Source organism: Enhydra lutris, unplaced genomic scaffold, assembly GCF_002288905.1.
Source record: "Enhydra lutris kenyoni isolate GAN:26980312 unplaced genomic scaffold, ASM228890v2 scaffoldscaffold1, whole genome shotgun sequence".
NCBI classification, from domain to species: domain Eukaryota; kingdom Metazoa; phylum Chordata; class Mammalia; order Carnivora; family Mustelidae; genus Enhydra; species Enhydra lutris.
In genome coordinates, this window is record NW_019154085.1 from 39,010,809 (window position 1) to 39,024,658 (window position 13,850).

The 13,850-nt window shown below is 44.5% G+C and overlaps 1 protein-coding gene across 1 annotated transcript in view; it reads left to right on the forward strand.

Moving 5' to 3' along the window:
• The first annotated feature begins 4,666 nt into the window (after positions 1-4,666).
• LOC111141812 (calcium binding protein 39) overlaps positions 4,667-13,850 on the forward strand; it is a 93,657-nt gene continuing 84,473 nt past the window's right edge. Inside the window, exon 1 of the mRNA XM_022494643.1 lies at positions 4,667-4,996. The gene's annotated coding sequence lies outside the window, so the exon portion shown is untranslated. The remainder of the gene's footprint in view (positions 4,997-13,850) is intronic.

Genomic DNA, 13,850 nt, shown 5'->3' on the forward strand with positions numbered 1-13,850 from the left:
TCTCTGCTTACTTGTGATCTCTCTCTCTCTGTTGAATAAATAAAAATCTTTAAAACAAATTTCTCTTTTAAAACTAAGCTCTATATCTGAGCTATTCCCATGCACTTCCCTAAATTTACCATGCTTTCCTGTTTTTATGGTGTTTGCATGATTTTCCCAAACATTTATCTCCATCTTCAATGGCCTAACTCTTACTCATGCCCCATGTCTCAGCCTTCTGTAACTGCCTGTTTACTTGTGTGTCTCTCCCGGACTCCAAGATCGTTGAGAGCAGGGACTCTGCATTGTTCAACGTCTCATTACCACTGCTTATGTCCAGTAATTATGTGCTTTCAAAAAATATCTGTTGAATAAATAAGGTTTCAATGAGATTTAGAGCAGGTCTGGTGGGTCTGAGGGAGTGGAGAGGGTAGGTGCATGGGAGAAGCAGTTACCCAGGAAAGTCACAAATGTCAAGCTTCAAAGGTAGAGTCTGGCCACTGCAGAGACCAGGGTAGGGCCAATTAAGTGGCTGATGAAGTGGAAAGGAAGTGAAGGTCACCAGGGAGGATGATACGAGGGAACTATGGTCCAACATATTAGATGAGTGGCACTAATGTTGCCCGAGAGAAGTCAGGCACTGGGTGGGGTGGGGAGGAAGCTGTGAGTCAGGCTTCAAAGTCCTTTCACAGATGGTGTGATGAAGGGAGGGAGGTGCCTTCCTCTGATGATCCAACTTCAGTGGAGGAGAGGAAAGGAAATAAAAGTGACAAGACATTTACACAGGACCATCACTGATTGGTTTTCCTTAAACATGAGGACCCCGCCTTAGGACCCTGAGATCTGCGGATGCTGCACTAGAAGGTGGGGGTGGGGGAGACCCTCTGTGAAGGGGGTTTCAAGATGAAGGGGTAGAGGAATTTCCCAGAAAGAGGTTGTGCCTACAAAGAAATACATTAGTAGAAAGGGCTTTCCAGAAGGCTCCATAGAAGGACACAGAGGGTGTCTCCCAGCATAAATTCAAGCAGTCAAATGTCATGACGCCTTCCACTGGGCTTCAGAATTTGTTACAAACCCTGGCTCCAGAAATTTCTGCCATCTTGCCGTTGCAGTGGCTTTATCCCAGTTAAGAGATTAATCTGGAAACCTGATCTGACCCTTAAAAGAAAGGAATCAAACCCCTGCATAGGGGATTATCAACCCCATGCATTCTTTTATTTTTTTTGGGAAATTGGTTCCTCAGTTGTTTTTGTGGAAATTGAGCACACTAAAGGCTTCCTTTTCCCTTTGGGCCTACAATTAAAAGGAACTCTTGGCTTTAAACACACACACAGACACAGACACAGACACACACAGACACACACACACATTGCTGTGAGGTAAAGTCCTTATTAAACAAAGTTTCAAACTTAGATAAAACTTGTAGTTCTCACACTTGAGACTGCTGGGCATCTCCCTTCCACCATTACCAGAGAAAAGCAAAGAGACAGCTCCAGGAATCAGGCACTCCCCAAGTCCAAGGCTTGCTCTGGATTTCTTGTCAGCTTATGTCTCTCTGAGCAGAGACAGCCCCTCAACAGCTATGGTTCTTCTAATGAGCTTCTAATATGCTTGGCATAAACTGTCCTTGGTTAGGGTGGACTTTACTTTTAACGTGCTGCCATTTCTTGTACCTGTTCACTAACAAGGTTAATCTAGTTTTCTGTATGTGTGTGTGTGTGTGTGTGTGTGTATACTAGATTAACTGAGGTTTGGTATCAAGGCTACTAATAAGAGTAAGACTAATCAGCATCCTCCCCATCCCACCCTAACTTGCTGGAAATGTGGGATCATGGACCACCCCCCCCCACCCCCGCCACAGGCCAATGCCATCAGTAACCGCATTTCGACAAGATCTTCCCAGAATGCCCGTGGACATCATGGTCTGAGAAGCTGCCCCAGGCCTTGCATTTACTGAGAACTATGCCTCACATAATCTCACTGCAAGCAACCTGCCTCTCCCACCACCAGCACCTCTTTCTTTCCAGCTCACCCCCCTTCCTGTGCTGATTCCAACAATTTCTGCCCATCATTCCATGGATTCCAGCAGGTTTACAGGGACTCTCCTCTACCACTGCCCCCACCTCCCGTCAGCCCAATTGGCTCACCACCCCCTCTCATCTGGCTTGGATTCAACAGCTGGTCATTGTACAATATTACTTCCTTGCATATACATACCTCTCCTTCCTTTCCCTTTCTCTCTCCACAAAAATAACCCCGGTGGAATCCTACTCCCCACCTTCCTTTGCCTGCACCTGCTCAGCCAAATGTGGCCAGTGAAAACACAGAACCACCCTGCTGACTGATCCTTCTTTACGCCTTCTCCTCTTCCCTCAAGTTTCTGACACCTCTTCCCTCTCCACACTCCAAACTGATGACCTTGCTTCCTGTTTCCCTAAGAAAATAGAAGCTCTCAGAAGGACAAGTCCCCACGTTCTGGTACCTCATCCATCCGGCTCCCTGTCTCTATGCCCACACCTCGCCTGCCCTCTGTTACTGTCTGTGAACATCGGCCTTGCTGGTACCTGAGGTACCCTAGTACCCTTGCCTTCTCTTCTTGCTCACTCAAGGATGGCTTTCCAGAAAATGTCCCTCCGCCCCACATACCTTCATTATCGAATTTTTCCTTGCTACTAAATTGTTCACATTGGCACTTCCATTCTAAAAACAAAACAAAAATCTGCTTTGACCCTACATTCCCCTCCAACTGTCACCCTGATTCTGCTCCCCTTTAGAGCAAAACTTCATGAAAAAATGGTCATGGTCTCTTTCTAGAGCCCCATTCTTTCTAGGTCTCATTCTTTCTAGAGACCATGCCAAGCAGGCTTTCCCACCCACCTCTATTTCAATGGCACTTACCAAGGCCACTAGTTACCTATGTGGTAACTGACACTGATGTCCAATTACCAACACTAGCCTTACTTGAACTACTGGCTACATTTGGTGGCACGAGTCCATCCCTGGTCTTCCAGCATGTGATGTTTTCTTCTCACTGCCACCCTGGCTCCTTTCCTCAGAATCTTTTGCTGGGTCCTTGTTATATTCCTGTCTGACCTCTCAATATCAGGGGGTCTCAGGCTCATCCCCGGCCCCCGCACTTCACTAATACTCCCTAAATGACCTCACTGAGTCCTGAGATTTTACCTATTCTGAGGGCTCCCAAAGTTCTATCTCCAGCCTGGACCTCTCCCCCACACCCCAGATTTCTATATCCAGTTTCCTAGTTGGGTGTCTAACAGGCAGCTCAAACTTAATATGGCCTCAGATGTATAGAGTTCCTCCCTTCCTTTCTGCTTCTGTTTAAATCTTCATTTCACCAACTGTATCTTCCAATTGCTTGAAAAGCCAAAAACCAAAAAAGTTTGGAAATCAGCAAAAATCTGTAAGCTCTACCTTTTCAATGTGTCTAAAACCTGACCACTTCTTTCCTCTTCCACTGCTACCACCCAGGGCTGAGCCTGTCTTCTCTTGACGGGATTATTTCAAAGGCCTTCTAACCAGTATCTTGGCTGAAACCCACAGGCCCTTCAGGCTGGTCTTTACAGCCTTTTGAAGGCTCGGACCACGGCCTTTCTCTGCTTGAAACCCTCCAAATAGCTTCCCATCTCATGCAGAGTGAAAACCAAAGTCCTCACTTTGTTCTGTTTGGTTCCCCCTTCTCTCCTCCTATTTTCCCCTCTCTCCTCCCTCAGTGCGCTTGCCTTGTTGGGCTTCCTGGTGTCCCATCTCAGGGCCTTCATCCTTGCTGTTCCCTCTGCCTTTCCATATAGAAAGCTCACAACCTGCTTTCTTCACGTAGCTGCTCCCCTTAGGAGCGCTGTAACTAACAGTGTCTTCCCTTCTCTTCCCTCCTTAGTCTGTGCTGTTTGTCTCCATAGCACCAGAAACCACCCAATGTCCTATATGTGTTGGTTTATTTATTGGCATGTCTCAGGAGCGGGGACTGCTTTGTTCACTGTCCTGCCGCTTAGAATAGCGGCACACAGTAGATGCTCGAAAATACCCGGTTCAATTACAAATTAAACCAAAGCAACAGAGTGAAACAAAAATATATATGCATGGCATTTCTACGTAGCGTGTGTGTGTGTAAGGAAACCCGGCACAGGGACATGAAATAATCCATTGGAGACCACATCGTGGAGCTGGAGTTTAAATCCAGACTGTTGAGTCCTATTAATCTGGATCATCCCATCACTTTCTGCACTCTGGCTCAGAGGATACTACATGAGAGTTACCTGTCCCTCGCAAGTATGAAAGACTCTGTCTACACAAAGTGGGCCCCTGGCATTTAGAAAAAATAAAGCTTTGTTAACGGTTGAGGAAGTGGTCGTAGAAGGCGGACGTAGGATTCTTCCAGGAAGAGTGCTGAGACAGCCAAGGAAGGCTGAGCACCAACACTGAAGCGGCAGGTGAAAGAACACCCCCCCCCCCCCCCCCCCCCATACATACCTTCCCGTGCTCCCGCTGCTGCTTTTTCTCTGCGTCCCCTCCCGCTTCGGCCTAGGCGCGGACTCCGCTGTCGCGAGTCCGCCCGGCCGCTGGGGTGCGCCCGAGGCCGCAGGGGGCGTTGCGGCACCGCCCGACGTCGCGCCCTCCGCGGCTGCGCAGTGCGTACGTCAAAGCCGGGCTCGGGCCGGGAGCGGGGAGCGGCGAGGCCTGGGAGAGACTGATCCTCCAGCAGCCGGCGAAGGCGAAGGCGGCGCCTGGTCCCGCAGCAGCAGCCGCAGCCGCAGCCCAAGCGAGTGAGCGCAGCAGTGCAGCGGCCGCCGCGGGAGCCCCTGGGCCGCCGTCCGCCCGCGCAGCTACCGCCGCCGCCGCGGGAGTCGGTCGCCGGGAGCAGGAGCAGGCGGAAGACAACGGAGGGGCCGAGCGCCCGAGCCGCGCCGCGGGGACCCAGCGAGCAGCCCGAGGCGGCGGCGGCCGAGGACGGGGACGGCGACGACGCGGAGGCGGAGAGGGAGCCGCCCGGCCCAGCCCGGTGAGTGACCCCCCAGCCCGGCCCTGCTCACGGCGCAGACGCCCGCCTGGCTTCCGCCTGCCCCGGCCCGTCATCGGGTCCCGGGCTGCCTCCATTTTCTCCGGTGGCGGAGGCGGCGGGCCCGCGTGGCCCGCCCTCCCTGCTTGGCTCGGCTCGGCTCGGCCCGGGCCGGGCCCCTTGCGGAGCTTTCCCTCCTAGTCCCCTCCGGCGCGGCGCCCAGCGGTCTGCGGCCGGGGCTCTGGACGCCCGGTGCTCCCCTGCCACCCCTCGCGGTTCTCTGGCACAGCTGGCGATTGGGGGCGTCCGCGGCCGGATTCGGGTGAGCAGGGAGGTGCGGGTCGGGCCAGCTGTCACTCCCATCGCACACGGCTCTGGCCGCCTCACTCCTGGCCCCTGGTAAACTTCCTGCTGTGGGGAGGCAGGCAGCATCTTTTGTGATCTTCATTTGGGGAAAATGCCTAACTGACTTCTGGTTAGGAATTGTGCGGCCGGAGTGTTCCTGAGTTCGGTTGAACCAAGCCGAGCGCTGCACTGCGTGCGGGCGCTATAGTCGGTCCGCGCCAGAGGGATTCTAAGGGGAACCGGGGCCCAAGGTCCCCTCCCCCGAGGAGCTTACGCTCTGGTGTGGGAGATAAGACCAGTACGCAAATAACCTCGATACCAGAAAAGAGGTGATAAGTCCTGTGAAAGAACTACAAAGTGCTAGAAAGACACCCGGGGATAACCGTACCGATCGATCACTTCCGCCTAGCAGAGATCTGGAAGACTTCCTTGGCGAGGCGGTGCCAAGCTGGGTCTTGAAGGCCCGGTGGGGTTTGGGAGAGGACGGATGGGGAAGAGACGGTATGAGGAGGGACAGCAAACTAGAGGACAAAGATAAAAAGGCATAGTCTAGAAATAGTGGATAATTCAGTTGTCTGTGGTCATGTTGGGGAGTTAAGGGTAGGCTACAGAGGTATTGGGGGGCCAGACCATTGAATATTGTAGAGGAGCTATTTGAGTGGCATTCTAGGTAAACTTAGAGCTCATTACTCAGTGACTCATGAGCCCGGAAATTTAAGCTAGGAGATATTAAGGCCGTCCTGTGAAAGAAAGAGAAGGAGGCCCAGTGAAGAGTTGACGTTCTGTGCCTTGAATATAAAGCAGTTTGAGATCGATTTTGACAGCTACAAATAAATCCATGTCCAGGCTAAGCAAAGTACCTTTTGCAAAAAGCTTCATTTAGATATCATGCTCTTAAGAGGTAATGGAAAGATGCGTTTAAAATAAGCTCTTTGCACATAAGGCAATTCTGTTGGTGCGGTTCACTAAAATGCATCAAAACTTCTCCCACGGTGTATTAGCTGGCTACACTTTGGAATTACTGAGTTGATCATAACTTTTTCGAAATGGCATTTTGTAAAGCAGTCTAAATTGATGATTTTAAAAAATCAGATTGTTACTAGCATTCTGGGATGGCAAGTTGGACATAGAAACTTTTTATAGAAAGGTAAACATTTCTTTATTTTCAGTTACATAAATATGGGAGAGTGAGAAGTGAAAATCTAGCTTGATTTTGTACATTTTTCCCCAATTACTAGCAGATAATTAGCTTTACTCAAAGTCTAGAATATATGATTTGTGGAAGCAGCTCAGAACCCATGTTAGTTTCATAAACACTTGTTTGTTGTTTGTTTATATGATGAGTGAATGTCAACTTTTTTCAGTTAAAAAACTTACAAAGTGCAAGAGGTACTGGGAAATTTTTAAAAATTATCTTCTGTAATCTTACCACTTAGATTTGGTTTTGCATATTTCCTTTTGTCTTCTTATACTTATTTTTTCCTTGCATGATGAAATAAAAACTGCATATATATATGTACATATATATATATAAATTTTATTCAAGTTTTTTGTCATTAAGTATTACGTTTTACATAAAGTGTCTTTATGTAAAATATTTTTACCCAAGTAAGGGAAGTCTTAAGTGTATTCCTTTTTTCTGACAAGGTTGCATTTATCTCCGATAACATGCAGTAGTCATGTTTAATAACTGCTGCTGTGGGCTGAACTTTTTTTTAAAGGTGTATTTATTTGTTTTTTTATTTGAGAGAGAGAGTGAGAGAGAGCATGAGAGGGGAGAAGGTCAGAGGGAGAAGCAGATTCCCCGCGGGGAGCTGGGAGGCTGATGCAGGGCTCGATCCGGGGATTCCAGGATCAGGACCTGAGCCTAAGGCAGTGGCTTAACCAATGAGCCACCCAGGCGCCCTGGCCGAACTGTTTCTAAAGGTGCCTTGTTTGAAGTATATTTATTATTTGTAGGATTTAGATCCTATTGCTGATTGATGAGAGGCCTTATTTTTCGGGGGGGGGGGGGGGGGTTGTCATCAAATTGGGAAAGGTTCATAAATTCTGGTAAATTGGGGGGATGACATTGTTTTTTTAAGATTTTTTTTATTTGACAGAGGGAGGCATGGTGAGAGGGGGGAGAGGCGGGCTTCCTGCTGACCAGGGAGCTGTATGCGGGGCGGGGGGGGGTGGGAGGGGGGCTCGATCTCGGGACCCCTGGGATCATGACCTGAGCCGAAGGCAGACATTTACAACTGAGCCACCCAGACGCCCCAAGTAGATGTAGTTTTTAAATAGATTTTCTTATCTGGTGTAGTATCTCCCATACCCGGTGATACACCTCCCCATCCCACCTTACCCTCCCTGCCCTCCCACCTCTAAAAAATATCTTTATACCAGGGCTGTCTATATAGGTTAATACTTTTTGATCATGACGTCACAAAGATGCAGGCTACATGTAGTTTTTATGTTGGTGTTCATTAGTAAAATACAGAATCTGGTGAAATAATTTGCTGCTATAACTAAAGGGACTTTTTTTTTCCATTTCAAGACAGTTCACTTTAGTTCATTAGCATTTTAGACTGCAGGTTCTTGCTTAAACCAGTTGTTTTTTTTTTTTCCTTTTGCTTTACATTCTAAATGTATTAATTCTCTGTTTCTGTTTCTAATGGGATATAAAGTGAGATGTTGAGTTAGATTGTATAAATTTTCATAAAGTTAGTGTAAAAGAGTAGTTAGGAAAGTCTAATGTAGGTATGGGGTTTAGCTTTATCATTTGGTTTTATTTGAATCTTTATTTTTAGATTGCAAATGTATATACCACAAAGCATCCTTTATAATTTTTGAATATTTAAAGTTTTTTCCTTGACCATCTTTTGTAGTTTACAGATTTCTGTAATTACTACCATGCTCTCCCTAGAGTATTTTTTCCAGGAGGGATTGATTATTGATTAGTCACAGCTTTGCCATCTGCCATAAAAATACAGACATAAATCCACATCCACCTCCAGCACACAAAATATAAAATCCACTATAGGGTAGAATTTCTCTTCAGGTAGTATCTTCTGGTTACCTTCCTGGTGGTGTTTCTGTTTTACAAAATACTTTCTCCTTTTCCACTGCTCCTTTTAACTAGGAATTTTATTTTGTGGATGTTGTCTGGTGTTCCAGAACTAGGAATGTGTTAGGTGGATTAGTATGGATAACAGCAAAAATGTTGGTAAAACTTTGTTGTGTCATAAAATTGTGGGAAAGAAAATCACATTCCACCTCTATCAGGTTAGGTTGCTTGGGACTTGTTTTATTATTTCTAAAGATGTAAAGATCTTGTATTTGTATGAGCACAGATTAAGTCAAGTAGCCTAAAAATTGCATAGCAATTTAGTCATCAGTCTGTAGTTTGGTTTTTACTGGAAAGAAGACTGGTGTTGGGGCCACCCTTAATTAAAGAAGGAAGTGAGCTGTATGGGAGTTCTTCCTCTGTTGTCTCATCATTCTGATGCTATCCGACTGGACCTTAGTCACTGCCTTTATCAGTCCAGAGTATGATGGCGGAGCAAAGTGAGGCAAACATTTCTACTACCAGCAGTTGTGGGAGTAGACCAGACTACTGAGTAGACCGGTAAATGTTAAATGTTTGTTCCAAGTCCACGTCTGCTTCTCAGGCCTTTCCAGGATGGTGAGAAGAGTTACTGCAAGATGGGTGACAGATGCCGGACTGATAGTAATGGAATAAAGGTTAACAGGTTGTTGCCATTAGCATTTTATTTTGGGATTTATGTGTGTGCATATATGTAGGTATGATTCTCTACCGTACTGAGCCTCCTGGCTCCACTGTGCTTTTAGAAGGGGTGAGGGGATGGCAGAATTGTGCTTTATTATCAGCTGTGATGGTAAACTGGTAGAGGAAGGAAGATTGGCATGTAGGGAATTGCAGGAGGTCAGTCAGGTGTGAAGTGGCCCCAAAGGAGGGAGGTAAAGACCGCCTGGCCATTTATGTAGGCAGTGTCCAGCACACACCTGTTCACATGATACAGTATTTCTAACTTGAGATTTTGATACTCAAAGTACAGTGTTGTAGGTTTGGGTTTGATTGTTTATATGTATATCCGCATTTTCATATGCGTGGTTACAAAGACGGAGAAAGTCTAGTTAACCAGTATTTAGCAGCAGTCTGGTTTTATGTAATTATTCCTTGGGAACATTATCCATCAGATCACTCCTTGAGGACTAAGGAGGTATGATAATAAAAACATCACAACACTTGGATTATTTTAATAAAATGTTCAGGAAACAAAATATACCTTTTGTAGCTTGATCTTAAGTTGCTATTTTATAACTTTGTCTAACAAACTGTAGCTTGATCTCCTACAAGGAACTGTGAACACGTCACTCATGGTTCTCTCCCTCCACAGTGCATTATGTATGAGCTGTATTTGGGCACAAAGAAGAAATACATTTCTTTCTACATGTCTGTAGTTAAGGCCCACTCTGGGATTTATTGACTTCTGAGTGGCATTGTTACTAGTGCTTTAAAGCACTAGCAGACTGCCTGGATTGTTGAACCCTCACCGTCCTGTGGCCTCTATGATGTTAGGCAAGTTCCTCCACTTCACTGTAGCTTGGATTTCTTGGACAGGTGTGATACACACCATATCTGAGAAAACTGTAGCGGAATTAAAGTAGTTACATCTAACATGCTCAGAACAGGGCCTGGCACATAACCAAGTGCTGGACATAGTTTTGTGATGCTGCTGATGCCAGACTGTTTCAGGGGAGAAGAAAGGTGAGAATTTTAGAGACCCTATTTCTGCAGATGGGCACAGGTCCACCGTTACTAGGGCAGTGTGTGATGAACCTTGAGCTGTAACTAGTGGGGCTTTCTACAAAGTGGAGTCAACCTGCTCAGGGTCGTGTGACTTATTAGCCACGGGACTGATCTCAGAGCCTGCTTCTCTTCATTCTTTATCTAGTTTGCTTGAAAGAAATTAAGTTTTATACTTTATGCAGTAATGTCTTTTTTGAACCTTTACACTAACATTTACAAAGATTATTTTCACATATTAAATGGTCTTTGGCACTAATCCTTTTTTAAAGGTGTTTATTCGTGTTTATCATTTTGATGTAGCTGGCAAGTTTCTTAGGGGTGGTTGTATGAAGTTAAAAGTTGAAATAGACAAAAACCCAAAATAGATCGGGGGAGAAAATTACCATTGAATACTATGGAGTGCTGGACAGACCTCTAAGGTAGGTAGTTCTCTAGCATCATTCCAGATGGAAAATGAAAGTGGTGGGCCTTTTCCAAGGTCGCACAGGCATTGTACAGTTGAGCTGGGATTTGAACCCAGATTTGCCTCACTTTAAAATGTGTGCTCCTTGGAATATGGTATTAAGTTTTATTTTCCTTAATAGGGTCTTGGTTTTTTCCTGACCATTTTGATTTAGTACTTCAGAATTGAGGTTTGTAAATAAAGCTTAATGAGGATTTTAGTAGATTTCCAGACAGTAACCATGTTATAGTACAAAATGAGATGGTTTGTCCTACATACTCTGGTTGTTGAGAGCTGTAATTTGATTAGTGGTTTCTAGTTTTAGTTAGGCCAGTGGGTAGTGTTTATTTTTCATACTAGTCTTGTAGAGAAGATGGGAGGCCTTTGTTACAGTGGCAACACAGAAGCCTGGGGCTTGGAAGGCCTGGGCTGGGTCCTGCCTGACTCAGTGACTAATCATTTCACTCTGGGCAAGTCACTCCACCTCTTTGGGCTTCAGTCATGCCATTATTATGCGAATGGGACCAGACAGAAAGTCCCTTTCTTTTGCTCTTATTTTCAGTGATCCTGTGTGTAGACTTTTCTGACTTTTCTTTTTCCCCTTGTACTACCTACCTCTCCTTTTGACTGTAGTCTTTAAGTCCGTTCCTTTACAAGGGCTTTATGGCATGTAACCATTCTTTAACATTGTTCTCTTCTGGTTGGCCAGGTGCCTGGTCTTAGTTCACCATATGGTAGCTCTCTGCTTCAGGTAATGTAACATCACGATATGTATTTTCTGCTTTTGTACTTAGGAATAAATGGTTAAGAACGAAATGTTATCGGCTTGTAAAGTACAAGCTTAGTAAGTCAAGTTAATGATTAACAAATCCTCAAGCTTTACATCAAACTCATTGTCAGCTTTTAAGTATATATGCTGTGAAGTTCTAAGAACTCTTTGTTTCGGGAAAAGGAAAAATATTACCAAAGGCAACAAGAGTAGAAAAGTGGAAAGGACCAAAATGTAGAATCACAGTTGAAGACGTGAAGAACATGCTTAAGATAAGTATTCATCGACTGTAATTGATTCTAATCCGCCAGTAGATATGCTGGCTTGGATCATAGAGTCATTTTCAGCTGAGGTTCTCTCACTGATAAGAGATGGCAGCTGTTCGCCACCCCTGAGCGTTCATAACTCCTAAACATCTATTATGAATTAATTTGTTCCACAAGCAGTTTTTATAGCCCATTATGCTGAGTCCTATTCTATATGCCAGTTGCAAAGAGTTCCTAGTCTAGGTAAACAACTCTTTCCCTCTCTGCTGCATGTTATCAGCCAGTTCATTTACTTCTGAATTCTCCAGACAGGGAGACGGAACTCAGGTCATCAATGTGACCTTTACAGATCATTTGGCCCTGTATAGTATGGTTTTATTCTCTATTCATCTTGTGCTCATGTGTGAGTTTTTCTTACGTATCTAAGTTTTGTACTGTAGATAGTAATTTATTTGAAATCTTTGAAATCCTTGAAATAGATAGTAATTTATTTAAAATCTTTTTTCATATCTCTTCTCTTCCCTCTTCTCCCACCTTGTGTTTTTAGATTAGAATACTTGTTTCTGTAAATGCTTATTAAATGATAGAGGTGTGTAATATTCTGATAAAACGGCTCAGCAGAGATGAAATAGTAACCAAAATACCGTTTTCTGTGTATTTTATTTATATCTGCTATATTTGTGCTTATTTCAAGGTTTACAAACTATAATAGCTGAAGCTTATTAGGCTCTCCCTTTTTCAGGTAAGCTCACTTAAACCAGTGTTTCACAAATTCTGTTTTGTACAACATTAGTCTTATGAGAGATTGGCTGTTGGTGAGAGAAGTTTCAGAATGAAATTTAAGTTTGGGAAAACATTGGGTTAAAAACTGTTAATCAGATTTTAATTTTTGGTAGTGATCTGTGTTACTGTTTTTCATCAGAGTTTGTCAGAGTTTTTAGTAATGTACATTGTGGCTGTCCAGAAAGGAAATACAATGTGCAGTATTTCCCAATTTGCCAAGTTTATTTGGTCACAAGAACACCCCCTCCACTCAGGAAACACTCCCCTCAAAGTCTTGAAGGGTTTCTACTGGAATACAGTTTGAGAAATCTTTTTTTTTTTTTTTTAAGATTTTATTTATTTATTTGACAGAGTGAGAGATCACAAGGGGGGGGGGGGGGGGGGGGGGGGGGGGGGGGGGGGGGGGGGGGGGGGAAGCAGGCTCCCTGCTGAGCAGAGAGAGAGCCAGATGCAGGGCTCTATCCCAGGACCCTGAGACCATGACCTGAGCCTACGGCAGAGGCTTAACCCACTGAGCCACCCTGGCACCCTGAGAAATCTTTTTTACAGACTTTTTAATATCAATACATAGTATGGAATTCAGAGAGCATTTACTTTTTGATTGGGATGATTACTTATGTCAGGTTTGAAATCCAACAAAGGTTGGAATAATTCATTTTCAGTTTTGTTAAGTAAAAGAATGAACACTTCAGATAAGTGGCTTTTCAAGCCTTTTTTTTTTTCTTTTTTTAACTTCAACCTATGGTGAGAAATTACATTTTTGATTAGTGACCCAGCACCATACATAAAGACACTGTCAAAACTGAGAAGTTTCACTGAACAATACTTGGGCCTTCCTGTGTACGATGTGTTCAAATAGTTTTCGTCCTGCTTTATTTTTTAATGTAATGAGCAACTAAAACAATGCACCATGTAATTTGAGAAACACTGAGCGATTACATGAGTTTATAAATGCCTAAGGTACTCTTGGGAGAAGGCTCTGGAGAGACTGGTAGAAAACTAAAGCTCAGCTAGATAAGGAAAGGGGCTCTAGACTTGGAATTCCTGCATTTAGATTCTGGTGGTGTTTTGTTGGGTGGGTATTTAATGCCATTTTGCCTCAGCTTTCTCATCTGTAAAATAACAAGAATAGAACCTGCACATAAAGTACTTGTGAGAATTCAGTGAGAAATGCTTTACATAACATGTCTGATATGCTCTAAGTGCCCAGTCCATTTTAGCTTTTGTGATAACTGAGGCTCTAAGACTCTCTGCTGTACCATACACATTTTCAAAAATACTTTAAGCCTTTGTAAGTGTTAAAGTGGCCTTCAGTGAACCTGGACTCTTTTTGATCTGTAGCTAGATGTGTCATTCATTGGGATATCAGCCTTCTGGAATAGTTTTAAAATAGTAAAAAGAACCCACTTAAAATTGTTTTGCCTCGGGACGCCTGGGTG